The sequence below is a fragment of the Arachis ipaensis genome, chromosome B1 (genome assembly GCF_059453495.1).
Source record: "Arachis ipaensis isolate K30076 ecotype BB chromosome B1, ASM5945349v1, whole genome shotgun sequence".
NCBI lineage: Eukaryota > Viridiplantae > Streptophyta > Magnoliopsida > Fabales > Fabaceae > Arachis > Arachis ipaensis.
In genome coordinates, this window is record NC_142436.1 from 132,793,023 (window position 1) to 132,811,227 (window position 18,205).

Consider the following 18,205-nt stretch of genomic DNA (forward strand, 5'->3'; position numbering starts at 1 on the left):
TTTTATTTATAATTAGGAAAAGATATTATTTAGTTTTAGGAAATTTATTTTACATTAATTAGGATTAGATATAAAAGGGAAAAGAATAAGCCTTTCAGGCTCTTCTCTTCTCTCCTACCTTATTCTGCAATTTACAGTTTTTCTAAATCCTAGTTTTCTCTCTGAACCATGAGCAACTAAACATCCACTGTTAAGGTTAGGAGCTCTGTCTATTATATGGATTGATATTATTATTTTTCTATTTTAATTCATGTACTGATTTCTATTTCAAGAATTATTTTCGTTCTTTATCTTATAAATTTGGGTGGAATGGAAGTATGACCCTTGTTCTAATTGAGTTCTTGTATAACTTGGAAAAGCTCTTTACCTGAACAATAGCTTGAAAATAATTTCTCCTAAACTTCTAATTATCTGGACTTAACGGGATACGTGACATATAATCCTCTTATATTTGGGTAATTAGGGTTTCTGTGGCATATAAACTAGAATTGAACTTCACCCTCTAATATGAATTAAGTGACCAAGGAATTGGCGGTTGATAAAGGTTAGAAGAGACTAAAAAGGTCTAAAGAATTAGGGTTTAGTCACATATAGTTTGCCATGAATAGAATCTTGAATGATTAAAATAGTTAATAAGAAAAGTCAATCCGAAAGATAGATATCTCTGAAGCCTTAACTGTTTCTCCATATATTATTCACAACTTATTTACTGCCTGTTTTTCTGATTCTCTGAATTACTGTTTGATACAATTGAGACCCAATCACTATTTTCTGTTTGTCTGACTAAGCCAATCACTCAATCATTGTTGATTGATTCATCAATCCTCGTAGGATCGACCCTCATTCACTTGAGGTACTAATTGGTACTACCCGGTGCACTTGCCGAATAGTTTGTGGGTTATAAATTCCGTACTAAGTTTTTAGCGCCGTTGCCGGGGATTGACTATAATTGACAACTATTAGTTGTTTGATTGCTTAGATTAGACGTTTTAGCTTTAAATTTATTTAATTTTTGTATCTTAATTTTCAAATTCCTCTAGCTTTATTTTTCCTTTATTTCTGAAATTAAGTTTGGTGTTACCTAGTTAATTTTATTTTAATTTTTCTATTTAATTTCCCTGAAAATTTAGAATTTTTCTAGCTTTCTTTTGATCATTATTTTCGAATTTTTCTTGCATTAAGTAGTAAGTATTTTATTTGATTTCTTTACACAGGTTACCTCACTGGGAATTCTCTACACTCTGACGTAGAGAATCCCATCTTTTCTTGTCTTCTGTCTGTTTATGAGCAGGAACAGAGACAAGGAACCTCTTTTAGACTTTGATCCTGAACCTGAAAGGACTTTGAGGCGGCGTTTGCAACACGCAAGACTTTACAAGGCTGCAGAGTCCACCATAGATCATAATCATGCTGCTAATGCCAATGTGGCAAATCCAATTGAGAATGAGCAACCTAGAAGAGTGCTTGGCTCATACACTGTTCCCAATGCAGATCTTTATGGAAAAAGCATTGTGGTGTCCCCTATAGCTACAAACAACTTTGAACTGAAGCCACAGCTAGTTACTCTTGTGCAACAAAATTGTCAGTATCATGGACTTCCTCAGGAAGACCCGAATCAATTTATTTCTGATTTCCTGCAGATTTGTGATGCTGTGAAGACCAATGGAGTGAATCCTGAGGTATACAAACTCATGCTCTTCCCATTTAATGAGGGATAGAGAAAAGTTGTGGTTAGATTCTCAATCCAAGGAGAGTCTGGATACTTGGAAAAAGGTTGTCACTGGATTTCTGACTAAACTTTTTCCACCTCAAAAGCTGACTAAGCTAAGGGTGGAGGTTCATACTTTCAGACAGAAAGATGTTGAGACTTTTTATGAAGCTTGGGAGAGATTCAAGCTACTGACTAGGCAATGCCCTCCGGACATGTTCTCTAGATGGACTCAGCTGGATATCTTTTATGAGGACTTATGTGAAATGCCCAAGATGCACTTAGATAATTCTGCAGTGGTTCTTTTCACATGAAGAAGACACCAGAGGAGACCACTGAACTTATTGAGTTGGTTGCTAACAACCAATACTTATATTCCTCTAACAGGAACCCTGTGGCCTCTCTAACCCCTCAGAAGAAAGGTGTTTTAGAAGTGGAAGCTGTTGATGCTCTTCTTGCTCAGAACAAATTTTTGTCTCAGCAAATAAGTCTAATTATTCAACAGTTGAGAAGAATGCAAGTTTTAGCTGTCAACACCCAGAATACACCTCAAGGGGTCCCTTATGCCATGACAGGTAATTTTATGCAAAATGAGAATTATAATTATGCTCAGTCTTCTTCTGAACAGATCAATTACATAGGGAGTGCTCCTAGACACCCTAATAATGATCCATACTAAAAGACCTATAATCAGGGATGGAGAAATCATCCAAATTTTGGGTGGAGAGAGCAACCTCAGAGGCCATAGAATTTTAATAATAATTCTCAGGGTGGTTTTCAACAGAATTTTAATAACCACCAGTTTCAGTCATCTCAGCAAGCAACTCCTCAGTCTCAGAATACTACTGATTTGGAAGCACTAATGGCGAGTTTTATACATGAAAGTAGAGCATTAATCAAGAACTTGGAGATTCAGATGGGTCAATTAGCCACAAAAGTTAATAAAATTGATCAGAGGACTGCAAATAGCCTTCCTGGTAACACAATTCCAAATTCAAGAGAGGAGTGTAAGGCTATCACCTTGATAAGTGGACAAGTGGCAAGTACGGAAGCACAAGTTACCGAGGAGCCGGTTGAAAAAGAAGCTCCAGAGCAGACTAAAGACACAATAGTACATGCCCCTCTTAAGCGTGCAGACAACCCCTCCTCAGTCTCTCTTGACACTCATCCTATATTGCCTAAAGCTCCCGAGTATAAGCCTAAGATGTCATATCCTCGGAGACTTCAAAAAGAGACCAAGGACAAGCAGTTTTCAAAGTTCTTGGAAGTTTTCAGAAAGTTACAAATTAATATTCATTTTGCTGAGGTTTTTGAGAAAATGCCTCTATATGTTAAGTTCATGAAGGAATTGTTGTCAAATAAGAAGCCTTTAAAGGGAGATGAGACAGTGGTCCTGACTCAAGAATGTAGTGCCATCATTCTGAATAACTTGCAAAGGAAGATGCCAGATCCAGGGAGCTTTCAAATTCCATGTACCATTGGGAGCACAACCTTTAAGCAAGCGTTATGTGATCTGGGAGCAAGCATCAATTTAATGCCCTTGTCTGTGATGAAGATGTTGCAAATCCAAGAGGCACAATCCACAAGGATAGCATTACAGATGGCAGACAAATCTCTAAAGCCCGCATATGGATTAGTGGAGAATATCTTGGTCAAAGTGGGTAAGTTCTTCCTCCTAGGTGATTTTGTGATTCTTGACACAGGGGAGGATGAGAATGCCTCTATAATTCTAGAAAGACCATTCCTAGCCACTGGAAGAGCTCTGATTGATGTGGAAGAAGGTGAATTAGTGCTTAGAGTGCATAATAAGCAACTGGTCTTTCATGTCTTCAAAGATATACATTCAACAGGTGAAGAAGAGAGGTGCATGCAGACTAAGCTTATTGATCCAAATCTTCAAAAACCCCTGATGATGCACAACAGGATCTACAACTCAAACCTCTTTTGGTGACAAACAACAAAATTTCCTCTGACATCAAACCTAAGTTTGGTGTTGACAATGCATCATCCACCAAGGGAGAGGGTCCTAAAAAGAAAGTACCCATAGGATGGAGAAACAAAAAGATCCCCCCTGAAGGTTTCTCCCCAGAAATGAAGGTGGTGTTGACTTGCAATCCAGTGTGGACTTATACAGTAAACAGAATCCTCTCTCTGGAGCATATTGAGTTACTTTATGGGGACATAGGGAGAAGATTCACAGTGAGGGGTGAAGAACTGAGTCCCTATGGTCCTCCTCCTTCTTGACGGTAAAGAAGCACTTGTCGGAAGGCAACCCGATAATTTCGTATCCTTAGTTTAATTTTTGTTGCTTTGATTTTATTATTTATTTGAATCTCATTGAGTTTTTACTATTTTTCCTTTATTTTACATGTATTTTGATCATGCAGAATGTTAAAAACAGGAACCCAGATACTTAGAAAAATTTTGGCCACCCTGGAGATGTAAGTTTTGGACTGGGTGGCGCCAAACTTGGGATATCCAAGTTTAGCGTTGTGTGTGCGTGCACAATAGAGTTTTCTCCCTGGAGGGTTGGCGCCAGACCTTGGCTTTTCTAAGTCTGGCGCCAGGAACGACGCCTTATAAAGAAGCACAGCGAGAAGAGTTGACGCCAAAACTTGAACTTTTCAAGTTTGGCGTGGGAGTTGCATACAATGGAGCATTGCACACTACCAGGGGGACGCCAAACTTGGCTCCCTTGGCGTTTGGCGTGGAAGTAAAAAAAAATAATTGGGGTTGGCGCCAAACTTGTGCTCCACCAAGTTCGACGCCAGGAGAGGATACTCAGTTCGGGTGCCATAGCGCCAACCTTCCATCCACCCAAGTTTGGCGCCAGCTTATCAAGTTTGGCCAAATTTAAACCAAATCCCACATAGTCCCAATCAAATCCCCTCTTGATTCCCTTTCCCTTATTCCATTCCCCACATATTCCCAATCAACCTTTATCCTACCCCCATTCCCAAGCCCTTGCACCCTTGCCCAAGACCCCACACCTGTGACCCCCTCCCAAACCCCAACGACAGATACCCTCCCCCCTTATATATATATATATGACAGTACCTTTATATGTATGTATGATCTATGCAATATGTTACGTTTATATATGATGTTGCCCTTGTGTATGTTTTATTTGATTCCCTTTATGGCTTGTGTATGTTTAATTAGCTATCCTCACAAATCCTTTTATAAAATAAAATTTTTTCTCCAAAAATTCGATTCGCGCGTTAATACGATTAAAGGCTTAATGATAAATATTTAGTTAGCTATTAGGAGAACAAGTTGGTGACACTTGGTTTCCAGTATGATCATGACGTACTGGGAATTGGGTCGTTACATCTACTAATATGAATTCATAAAATTTTTGGATTTTTTATGGGTTAACAGGAATATAATGAAAAGTATTTGGGAAGATAGTTTTGTATAGGATTTTTCTATCTTTTTTGAACCACTCTTTTTGGATGGCTAATATTTTGATAGGATTTGATTTTTCATAATATAGAAACTGTTCTTTCAATGGTTGAGTGCTATAAAAGTCAGATGGTTGTAGTAATGTGAATTTATTATTCGTAGTAATTAAAGAGCTCTTAGAAGATGATGATGATTATGATGCTTTTACAACCTGTGACATAGTCATAGGTCTTAATGATAATGTTTTTGCTGGTACATGAGTAATTGGTAATTTTCTCTCTTTTATTTGGTCAAAAGGTTGACCATAATCTTCACTGGAGGCTGGTTTTTGATCCATTCTTTCCCTGCAAAAATTCTCTAGTAAGAAAGTCAGGGAGTGAATTTAGTTCACTTTTTATATGTTCAATAGTAAAATCGAAACATGATAAAATAGCCTGCCATCTTGCAAATATTTATTTTGAAACCAAATTTTTGACATCATTTTCAAAACGCTTGGGGCTGCTTTGCAATCAGTTCTTATTATAATTGTCTTATTAAACAAATCTTCTTAAAATTTTGAAACACATAATACTATGGCAAGTATTTCTTTTTTAACTGTTGCATAATTCTTTTGAGCTTGGTTCCAAATTCCTGAATGGTATTTTACTATTTGTTCTTTGAGCTATTAGGAGGTATTTGTTTAAGAATTCCTCCGTATCCTAATTCTGATCATCTGTTTCTACAATTAATTTAGCCAATGGATCTAGTATACTTATACAGGGTATTTCTTTTATCGTGTTCTTTATTTTTATTATTATAGAAGTCATTTCTTCTGTCCATGGAGGTAGATTTTTTCTTAATCTCTTATAAAGAGATTCACACGTTAAGAATTCTGCTACATAATTTAAACATCCTAAAAATCTTTGTAGTTATTTTTTGTCAGTTATTTCATTTGAAAATTTATCGGCAAATTTAATGGCTCTTTTAATAGGTACTATAGTCCCTTGATAGATTTCATATCCTAAAAATCTTACTTAAGTTATAAAAATTTTCATTTCTTTTCTGATAAAACTAATCCTTGTTCTTTTATAATATTCATAAATTTTTTTAGATTATATATGTGCTGATTTATTTCTTTCTAATATACTAATACGTCATCAAGATATACTATGGTAAATTCTATATGCGGGTAAAATATATTGTTCATTATTTCTTGGAACTCGCTTGGAGCATTTTTTTAATCGTTGGGGCATTACATTTCATTCATAATGTCCAAAGAGCATTATAAAAGTTGTTTTATATCTATCTTCCTCTTTTACTGCAATTTGATAATATCGTGATTTTAGATCAAATTTTAAAAAGATTTTTGCTTTATTTAATCTTTTAATTAAATCGCTTTTATTTGGTAAGGGATACCTAATCTATTTTAGTACTTTGTTAAAAGGTTTATAATTGATGACTAATCTCGGAGCACCTCTTTCTATTTTAGATGCTTTCATCACATAGAAGCATGTACATCTCCATGGTGATTTTGAAGGCCTTATTAATCCTTTATCCAGATATTCTTGTTTTTTTTTTTTTACAATATTCCATATATTCTTTATTCATATGTATTGGTTTTGCTTTTATTGGTATATCTTTTTCATTGAATCCATCTTCATATGGTAAGGATATCTCATGTAATTTTCTATGGTGAAAAGATTTGGAGTTTAGGCTGCATAATTCTTTCTTAATTTTTCTTTAATTCCTTTTATTTTATTTTGTATTTCAGAAGTTTGTAATTGTTCTTCTATTCTTTTATATATAATTTCTTGGTTTAAATAATTGATTTGTTTTATTTTTCTTTCTATAACATTAACTTGGGCAGGTAGATGTTGTAAAATATTTTACTGGTTTAAATAGTTAATTTGTTTTGTTTCCCTTTCTATAACATTAACTTGGGTAGATAGATGTTGTAAAATATTGAGTTCATGTTGTTTAGGTTTAGTGAAAAATTCAAAATGAACAGGATAATTTAAAATACGTAAACAAGTAATTTCATCTATATCAACATTAAAAAGATATAATAATATAGTAAACGGATTTCCTAATATGACTTGATGAGATATATTTCTTGCTAAAAAGAATGTAGTGGAAAAACAAACTCGATTCTTACAAATTTTTGCTTTGAATAGTTTATAGTCTATAGTCATTCTGTCATTTTCTGCTTTAAGAACTTTTTTTGTAGTCTTTTCATAATATTTTGTAGGTATTAATCCCTCTTGTATACAACTAACATTAGCTCCTAAATCTACCATAGCTATGAAATCAAATTTTCTTCTCCTACAATTAAGGTTATCGTAGTGAACCATTTTTGGTTTACTAATAGAGTTAGTATATTTATGTAATTTTCTGAACCCATGTTAATATAATTTTCTGGTGTTATTATATTACTAGTTCCTTTTGTTTTACTAGCACTATTTTACGAAGTTTGTTCTTGGATTTTTATTATATTTTCTCCTTCTATCTTTAGTAGTCTATAATTCATATTAATATTTTGTTGTTTTAATTTTGAAACTTTTCTTTTTAACTTTTTGATCTCCTCTTTAAAGGAATTAAAAGAGACTTCTTCTTGTGGGTTCTTAAACCGATTATAAATTTCCTTTATTTCTATTGGTCTTATTTCCTACTTACTTTCTTCTTCTTTTTTAACTAATTCAACTAATTGATTTATGAATTCGCCTCTTAATGGGGTATCTTCTAACTTGTCAATTATTTTTATTAGTGTAGAAGTCTATTCTTTAGTCAAAACATTTACAGTTTTTTTCGCAATTTTTACAGTTACATAATCCTATTCCTAAACAATTATTCTGCTCATCTTTTTCACCATTTTCTTTTGTGCTTTCTTCTTCTGACATAAGGTCTAATTGTTGTATAAAATAATTTTCAGTTTCAAAAGAGTCCTCATAAATTAATTCTTTTTCTAATTCTGGGTTGATTAATATGGCTGTTAAAGCATGTTTAATTTATTTATTTTTTGTTCTGTTGTACACTTATTAGCGTAATGTCCTTATTTTTTACATTTCCAACATGTTACTTATTTTTTTTTACTAGAAGATTTAGGTTTTTCTTTAGGAGTTTTATAGAATTTTTTATAATGTTTCTGTTCATAATAAAGGGGTTTATCTATATTATATTTAGGGTTTTTATAGAACTTTTTCTTTCTAATTTTATGTTGACCACCGGGTATGTAAACTCCGAGTAATTAGTGAATAATTAGCTAATAAATTAATTATTAATCAAATAAATTAGAAAATAGAATTTTATGGTTTAATAAGGTAGAACTAATTAAAATAAAAATTTTGATACTAATTTTAAAGAATTTGGCCCAAGATTAGGTCGAACTGGGCCTGTATTGGGCCCAAAGCCCAACCCAAAACCCATTTAAATGAGGGACACAGCCACTTCTTCCCCTCATTCATCATCAAAATCACGCTGAAATTGGGAAAGGGGGAGAAGAAATCTCCAACCCTTGGCTCCAACTTCCATTCCCTATAACTTTTGATCCGGAGCTCCGATTGACGAGTCATCAGTGGCCACGCATTCGTTTTAAAATTTTCTACAAAGCCCACTAATCAATTTGGTAAGAAATTCACTTTTTCTTACCCGAATATTTCCTCTTCAGTTTCGAATTTAAGGAATTTTGGGTATTAAGAATTTTGTGATTTTGGTATCTTAGGACCTAATTAGCTTGCGGGTTTTGTTGGGTTTAGCTCACTTGGGCTGTGGACAAGGTAAGCTTCCTTAATTTCTTTATGAAATGTTGAGTCAGAGGATTCTATGTTGATTGTAGTGAATATTATGATGTTGGATTGAAATTGGTTATGGATTGGAGTCAATTTGAGAAATTGAAAGCTAGAGGATTAGCTTTGGAGGCTGGGTATCATTGGTGAGGGGATTGGAGTTGTGGAGCTTGTGGTTTAGAAACGCTTGAGGTGTTCCGGGTTATCGAGAAATCGGCCAAGGTATAGTTTTGGTTTCTCGTATATAATATGTAATGTATCGTAAAAACTTAGGCTAGTTGACCCATAGGATAAGTTGAATTAATTGTCGGTTGCTGAATTAAATTGTTGATTTGGGTTGAATATGAATTTTGGCAACTGATGTTGTAGTGAGAATGTATTGATACATGATGATTTTAATGATGAATGATGAGGATGATGAGAATGAATATATATATATATATATATATATATATATATATATATATATATATATGTAATGAATTATTGATGATCTTGTTGGGTTATGTTGGCTGTGAAAGCAACCCTAGATAACTGAGGAAAGGTTGGAAATGTGACTTTGGAAAAGGATATAAGTTCAAATGTGAGTTATGGCATGTAAAGTTGTTGAAAAGGTCCAAGGCAGAATTTTCTGCATAATTGACAGTGGAATAAACCAGTTTTTGGGAGCAGACCAGGCCCTATTTTTGAATGAAACTATTTTTCTATGAAATTTTAATGTGTTATGAGCGTCTCATAAAAAATTCAGAATTTATTGATAAGTGGTTTGGAAGAAATGAATTTTTAAAGATTGATGCTTTCTGCAGGAAATTCTGTTTCTCTACTGTAGAAGCACAACTTCCAATCCACTTAATTTACAATTATAATGAGTATTTGGGCTGAAACTAATGGCAGTCTCAAGCTTTAAGTGTTTAAAATCTTCAGTTTAAATTTCATGTCAAAACTCTTTTTAACCAATTAGTTATGTTGCAAAGAGTAAGGATAGCTCGTTGGATTTTGAAAACAGAATTCTAAAAGACAAGGCTGTGTTCCTAAGCTCATAACTTTTTTATGTGACATGGTAATAATCTGAAATTTAATTTTCTGGAAATCAGGAAGAGTCTTGTTTAAGTACATGAATTTTGAAAGGCAATGGGTAAGAACTGGATTTTTAGTGAATTTAACAAATTTACTGCTTACTGCTGTTTTTCTGCAATGATAGCAAAATTTTAAAAGATTTGTACAAGTTTCAATTATGGTCGGAATGTCCCAGAACCAAGTTTTATTTTCTAAACCCATGATTTTACAATAACTAAAGGGATTAATGAGAGTATAATGACTAATTAAGAATGTTTACCTGGTAAATTGTTAAGGAAAGTTTGAACGTTGTTAAAGTTGAGGGAACCCGTAAGGGTGGTTTTAGTGCTATTTTAGAGGAGATTATGTCCAAATTTCTATAAAAGTTTAGGGACTTAGTTAAATGAAAATGTGTAAGTTGTCCCCAAGAAGGTTTAAGGTTAATGGGTGATGCGGAGGTATGTATAATTAGACGGTGGTGCGGAGGTATGTTTATCTAGGCGGTGATGCGGAGGTATGTTTTATAATGTTGGTGATGCGGAGGCATGATAAAGAGAAAGTAAATGAGAAACCATGTATGAAAGAGATAATTGAAACGAATAAGTAAATTATGAAAAGTGTATGTTGAATGGGTCTTGTGCCAAACTACTAATGTGAAAGTGCCCGCCTAACGGATAGCCTGAGATTGCTAATGCGGGAATGTTCGCCTAACTGATAGCACTGTTCCTTATTGTGATACACATTAAAATTTTATTATGATGAGGCCTAACTGACACGGGTAACCGTGATGCCAAAGTGTCTAATTGACACAGTAAAGGTACCATATTCGGGTTTCACTCCAAGTAACGTCGGGTTGCGGGTAGACAACCGACGCATGAGCTCATGGCCTGCGCTAGGAAAGGCATGCATCATGTACATTTGTATATTTTGTTTGAGCGTGCATTGTCTTGGCTTGCTTAATTGTTTATTCACGTTAATTGCTAATTGCCTACTTGTTATATATGCTTTCTGTATGTGTTTGACTTGTCTGTTTTGTCTGTCTATGCAATTTTATCGGAGTTGGAGAAACGGAGGAAAGGCGAAGAGATTGAGGATTTTGATTAGATGCTGATCAAGTTTAGAACCTTAGAGACCTACCCTCGTTTATGGTTTTAGCTTTAGTTCCTTAAGATTTATAATCCGATTGTCGGCGTTCTAGGATTGCCTTTGGCTTTCCCGGGACCTTGCTTATTATATATGTGGGCACATTAACTATACTGAGAACCTCCGATTCTCATCCCATACAATATTGTTGTTCTTCAGATGCAGGTTGAGAAGCACCACTCTGTATTCTGGAGACACTGACGAAGCGAAGAACTCTTGGGATTCAGGGTCGTATCTTTGTTTATATTTATGAATGTATATAGATTCTCCACCTTGTATTTTATGTTTGTCCCTCTTAGAAGTTGACTCGGAGAAACAGGTTGTCGTTTTCTGCTTTGGGTCATTTTAGAATATATATATATATATATATATATATATATATATATATATATATATATATACTTGTATGTTCTGGCCGATTTATCTTTGCGAACCGAGTTGGAAGCTTTGTTAATTATACCTTTGACACTCCCTTTTTATTATTCATACACAAATATCTTACGTTTCTTCATATGCAAGTTTTCGTTTACGTGAGTATTACGAATTTTGTTTTAAACTTTCCTTCAAAGGCTCCTAGATATAAAATTTTTTCAACTATATTATATTTTTTTATGAGGTCGTAATACCTCAACACCTCAGTTTTATGACTTAAGCATAAGACTTTGTGTGGTAGGGTGTTACAGGGTACCTTCTCTGGAGTTATTCCGTATTGATAACAAAACGTTCCAAGTTCTCCTTTCCCCGTGATAGTTTCTTGTTTTATTTTTTTTTTTTTGTATCTTGGTATCTGTGCATACTACTATGCGTGTTTGCACTATTATGTTATGCAATTGTCCAAAAGTTAATAAGTTATAGGGAATATGGGTTCCAAACTGTGTTTGTAATTTTTGTAATACTTTTTCAGAGAATAATTTTGCAGAGCTGATACGAATCTTTCTTTCCATAAAGGTGCATGTGCATCATCTCTTATCATAACTTTTGACATAAAAACATCTTTATACCATCTATAATCAAACATGGTTGGACATTGGTGCACGGAATTGTGATCACACTTTTCACAACTCCGGTACAACTAACCAGCAAGTGCACTGGGTCGTCCAAGTAATAAAACCTTATGCGAGTAAGGGTCGATCCCACGGAGATTGCCAGCTTGAAGCAAGCTATGGTCATCTTGTAAATCTTAGTCAAGCAGATTCAATTGGTTATGAGTTTTGATAATTGAAAGATAAATAAAACGTAAATTAAAATAAAGATACTTATGTAATTCATTGGTGGGAATTTTAGATAACCGTTTGGAGATGCTTTGTTGCTTCTGAACCTCTGCTTTCCTATCGTCTTCATCTAGTCATGCGTTCTCCCTTCCATGGCAAGCTATATGTTGGTGGATCACCGTTGTCAATGGTTATCATCCGTCCTCTCAGTGAAAATGGTCCAGGTACGGTTTCTGTACGGCTAATCAACTGTCGGATCTCTCATCTCGGATGAAAAATACCATGCACAGCTACCGCACGGCTAATCATCTATCAGTTCTCACTTGTGTCGGAATAGGATCTCTCTATCCTTTTGCACACTGTCACTGCGCCCAATATTCGTGATTTTGAAGCTCGTCACAGTCATCCCATCCCAGATCCTACTCGGAATACCACAGACAAGGTTTAGACATTCCGGATCTCAGGAATGCTGCCAATTGGTTCTAGCCTCTACCACGAAGGTTCTAATCTCACAGATTCAAATGCTCTGTTGTCAGGAGAGGCAAGTCAAATCTGTGGATCAGAGACCCAAGAGACTATACTCCGGCTGTCGTCCAATGACTACGTTGAACATCATGTAGACCACTTGTGGTTGTCAGGCACGCGGATCTTGGCTAAGCGAGTAACGAAAATAGTGGGTGATTGTCACGGGTCACCCCTTCATTCTGACTTAACTGAGTTAAGTACGAGAGTATATCTTGGAGAAGAAGTAAGCGTGAATTGAAAGAGAAACAATAGTACTTGCATTAATTCATGAAGAACAGCAGAGCTCTGCACCTTAATCTATGAGGTGTAGAAACTCCATCGTAGAAAATACATAAGAGAAAAATATCTTGGCATGGCCGTGTGGCCAGCCTCCAAATATGAAAAATGGCAAAAGATTCTAAAGGTATGAATACAATAGGAAAGACTAGTATTTATACTAAACTAGTTACTAAGTATTACAGAAAATAAGTAACTAAGTGCAGATAGTGCAGAAATCCACTTCCGGGGCCCACTTGGTGTGTGTTTGGGATGAGCATTGAGCTTTACACGTGCATAGGCCTTTTCTAGAGTTAAACGCCAGTTTGGGCGTTTAACTCCAGTTCTGGTGCCAGTTTCGGCGTTTTACGCCAGAAAAGGGTCTCTGGCTGGTGTTTAAATGCCAATTTAGGCCATCAAATCTCGAGCAAAGTATAGACTATTACACATTGCTGGAAAGCCCAAGATATCTACTTTCCAACGCAATTAAGAGCGCGCTAATTGGGCATCTATAGCTCCAGAAAATCCACTTTGAGTGCAGGAGGGTCAGAATCCAACAGCATCTGCAGTCCTTTCTCAGCCTCTGAATCAGACTTTTGCTCAGGTCCCTCAATTTCAGCCAGAAAATACCTGAAATTACAGAAGAACACACAAACTCATAGTAAAGTTCGGAAATGTGATTTTTTCATAAAAACTAATAAAAATATAATAAAAAGTAACTAAAACATGCTAAAAACTACCTAAAAACAATGCCAAAAAGCGTATAAATTATCCGCTCATCACAACACCAAACTTAAATTGTTGCTTGTCCCCAAGCAACTAGAAATAAAATAAGATAAAAAGAAGAGAAAATACAATAAATTTCAAAATATCAATGAAGCTTAGTTCCAATTAGATGAGCGGGACTAGTAGCTTTTTGCTTCTGAACAGTTTTGGCATCTCACTTTATCCTTTGAAGTTCAGAATGATTGGCATCCATAGGAAATCGGAATTCAGATAGTGTTATTGATTTTCCTAGTTTAGTATGTTGATTCTTGAACACAGTTACTTTATGAGTCTTGGTCGTGACCCTAAGCATTTTGTTTTCCAGTATTACCACCGGATACATAAATGCCACGGACACATAACTAGGTGAACATTTTCAGATTGTGACTCAGCTTTGCTAGAGTCCCTAGTTAGAGGTGCCCAGAGTTCTTAAGCACATTCTTTTGCTTTGGATCACGACTTTAACCACTCAGTCCCAAGATTTTCACTTGGACCTTCATGACACAAGCACATGGTTAGGGATAGCTTGATTTAGCCGCTTAGGCCAGGATTTTATTCCTTTTGGGACCTCTTATCCATTGATGCTCAAAGCCTTGGATCTATTTTACCCTTGCCTTTTAGTTTAAAGGGTTACTGGCTTTTTGCTCTTGCCTTTTGGTTTAAAGAGCTATTGGCTTTCTCTGCTTGCTTTTTCTTTTTCTTTCTTTTTCTTTATTTTTCGCCCTTTTTTTCTCGCAAGCTTTGTGTTGTTCACTGCTTTTTCTTGCTTCAAGAATCAATTTTATGATTTTTCAGATTATCAATAACATTTCTCTTTTTTCATTATTCTCTCAAGAGCCAACAATTTTAACATTCATAAACTTCACTATAAAAAATATGCACTGTTCAAGCATTCATTTAGAAAACAAAAAGTATTGCCACCTGATGAGCGGATAATTTATACGCTTTTTGACACTGTTTTTAGTATATTTTTAGTAGGATCTAGTTACTTTTAGGGATGTTTTCCTTAGTTTTTATGTTAAATTCACATTTCTGGACTTTACTATGAGTTTGTGTGTTTTTCTGTGATTTCAGGTATTTTCTGGCTGAAATTGAGGGACTTGAGCAGAAATCAGATTCAGAGGTTGAAAAAGGACTGCTGATGCTGTTGGATTCTGACCTCCCTGCACTCAAAGTGGATTTTCTGGAGCTACAGAACTCGAAATGGCGCGCTTCCAATTGCGTTGGAAAGTAGACATCCAGGGCTTTCCAGCAATATATAATAGTCTATACTTTGGCCAAGAATTGACGACGTAAACTGGCGTTCAACGCCAGCCTTCTGCCCAAATCTGGCGTCCAGCGCCAGAAAAGGATCCAAAACCAGAGTTGAACGCCCAAACTGGCACAGAAACTGGCGTTCAACTCCACAAATGGCCTCTGCACGTGAAACACTCAGGCTCAGCCCAAACACACACCAAGTGGGCCCCGGAAGTGGATTTATGCATCAATTACTTACTCATGTAAACCCTAGTAGCTAGTTTATTATAAATAGGACCTTTTACTGTTGTATGAGGTATCTTTTGATCATCTTAGGATCTTAGGACCATCTTTGAACGCATTGTTCTTAGACCATAGGGGCTGGCCACATGGCCATGCCTGGACCTTCACTTATGTATTTTCATACGGTAGAGTTTCTACACTCCATAGATTAAGGTGTAGAGCTCTGCTGTTCCTCAAAGATTAATGCAAAGTACTACTGTTTTCTATTCAATTCTTCTTATTTCGCTTCTAAGATATCCATTCGCACCCAAGAACGTGATGAAGGTGATGATTATGTGTGACGCTCATCATCCTTCTCCCTTATGAACGCGTGCCTGACAAACACTTCTATTCTACATGAATTAAGCTAGAATGAGTATCTCTTAGATCTCCTAACCAGAATCTTCGTGGCGTAAGCTAGAATGATGGCGGCATTCAAGAGAATCCGGAAGGTCTAAACCTTGTCTGTGGTATTCTGAGTAGGATTCAATGATTGAATGACTGTGACGAGCTTCAAACTCGCGAGTGCTGGGCGTTAGTGACAGACGCAAAAGGAGGGTGAATCCTATTCCAGCATGATCGAGAACCGACAGATGAATAGCCGTGCCGTGACAGGGTGCGTGAGCATATTATTCACTGAGAGGAGGGGATGTAGCCACTGACAACGGTGATGCCCTTGCATAAAGCCAGCCATGGAAAGGAGTAAGACCGATTGGATGAAGATAGCAGGAAAGCAGAGGTTCAGAGGAACGAAAAGCATCTCCATTCGCTTATCTGAAATTCCTACCAATGAATTACATAAGTATCTCTATCCCTATTTTATTATATTAAATTCGAAAACACCATTATCACTTTATATCTGCCTGACTGAGATTTACAAGGTGACCATAGCTTGCTTCATACCAACAATCTCCGTGGGATTCGACCCTTACTCACGTAAGGTATTACTTGGACGACCCAGTGCACTTGCTGGTTAGTTGTATCGAAGTTGTGACAATTATGAATTAAGATCAAAGCACCAAGCTTTGGAGCCATTACCAGGGATTGTTCGAGCCTGGACATCACAATTTCGTGCACCAAGTTTTTGGCGCCGTTGCCGGGGATTGTTTGAGTTTGGACAACTGACGGCTCATCTGGTTGCTCAGATTAGGTAATTTTCTTTTTGTTTTCTTTTCAAAAATATTTTCAAAAAATTTTTCATCTGTTTTCGAAAAAAATAAAAATGTTTTCAAAAATTTATTCAAAATTTTTAAGAATGAATTCTAGTGTTTCATGAAGCATGTGAAGCTTGGCTGGCTGTAAAGCCATGTCTAAATTTATTTGGACTGAGGCTTGCACTTTGTTATCAAGATCAATATACTCTGGTGTTAAAGGCTAAAGCTTGGCTGGCCATTGGCCATGTCTAGTGTTTTGGACTGGAGCTTTCATTGAAAGCTTGGCTGGCTAGTGAGCCATGTCTAATTCCTGGACTGAAGCTTTAGACTAACATGGCAAGATTCCTGGAATTCATATTAAAAATTTTGGAATCCTTATTTTCCTTTTTCAATTAATTTTCGAAAAATAACAAAAAAAAAATTTTAGAAAATCATAAAAATCAAAAATATTTTTCTGTTTCTTGTTTGAGTCTTGAGTCATATCATAAGTTTGGTGTCAATTGCATATGTATCTTGCAATTTTCGAAAATTCTCATGCATTCATGGTGTTCTTCATGATCTTCAAGTTGTTCTTGGTAAGTCTTCTTGTTTGATCTTGATGATTTTTTGTTTTGCGTCTTTTCATGTTTTTCATATGCATTCTTGAATTCTTAGTGTCTAAGCATTAAAGAATTCTAAGTTTGGTGTCTTGCATGTTTTCTTTGCATTAAAAATTTTTCAAAAATATGTTCTTGATGTTCATCAAGATCTTCATAGTGTTCTTGGTGTTCATCTTGACATTCATGGCATTCTTTCATGCATCACATGTTTTGATCTAAAAATTTCATGCATTGCATAATTTTCATGTTTTTCATAAAAATTTCAAAAATCAAAAAAATATCTTTCCCTTTTTCTCTCCTCAAATTCGAAAATTTGGATTGACTTTTTCAAAAATTTTTAAAATCAAGTTGTTTCTTATGAGTCAAATCAAATTTTCAATTTGAAAATCTTATCTTTTTCAAAATCTTTTTCAAAAATCAAATCTTTTTCAAAATTCTTAGTTATTTTCGAAAATTCCAAAAATATTTTTCAAAAATCTTTTTCTTATTTTTATACCAAATTTTCGAAAATAACATAAACAATTAATGTTTTGATTTAAAAAAATTTGAAGTTTGTTACTTGCTTGTTAAGAAAGATTCAAACTTTAAGTTCTAGAATCATATCTTGTGATTTCTTATGAATCAAGTCATTAATTGTGATTTTAAAAATCAAATCTTTTTCAAAACTAATTTCAATCATATCTTTTCAAAAATATCTTCTTATCTTATCTTTTTCAAAAATATCTTTTCAAAATATCTTTTCTAACTTCCTAACTTCTTATCTTTTCAAAAAAATTTGTTTCAACTAACTAACTAACTTTTTGTTTGTTTCTTAACTTTTTTAAAACCACCTAACTAACTCTCTCTCTCTCATTTTTCGAAAATATCTTCCCCCTTTTTCAAAATTTCTTTTTAATTTATTAATTATTTTAATTTTAAAAAAAAATTTAATTTTCGAAAATTACTAACAATTATTCAAAAACCATTTTCAAAAATCACTAACTCCTTTTCAAAAATAATTTTCGAAAATTCCCTCCTTCTCTCTCATCTTATTCTATTTATTTATTCATTCATTAACTAACATCTCTTCCTCACATCATCACCAAATTCGAACCCCCTCTTCTAT

The 18,205-nt window shown here is 34.9% G+C and overlaps 1 non-coding gene across 1 annotated transcript; it reads right to left on the reverse strand.

Moving 5' to 3' along the window:
* Positions 1 to 1,821: 1,821 nt before the first annotated feature.
* On the reverse strand, positions 1,822 to 1,928 carry LOC148578427 (small nucleolar RNA R71). Its single transcript, XR_015902942.1, has one exon. It is a non-coding gene; the product is annotated as a small nucleolar RNA R71 (small nucleolar RNA).
* Between the last annotated feature and the right edge of the window lie 16,277 nt (positions 1,929 to 18,205).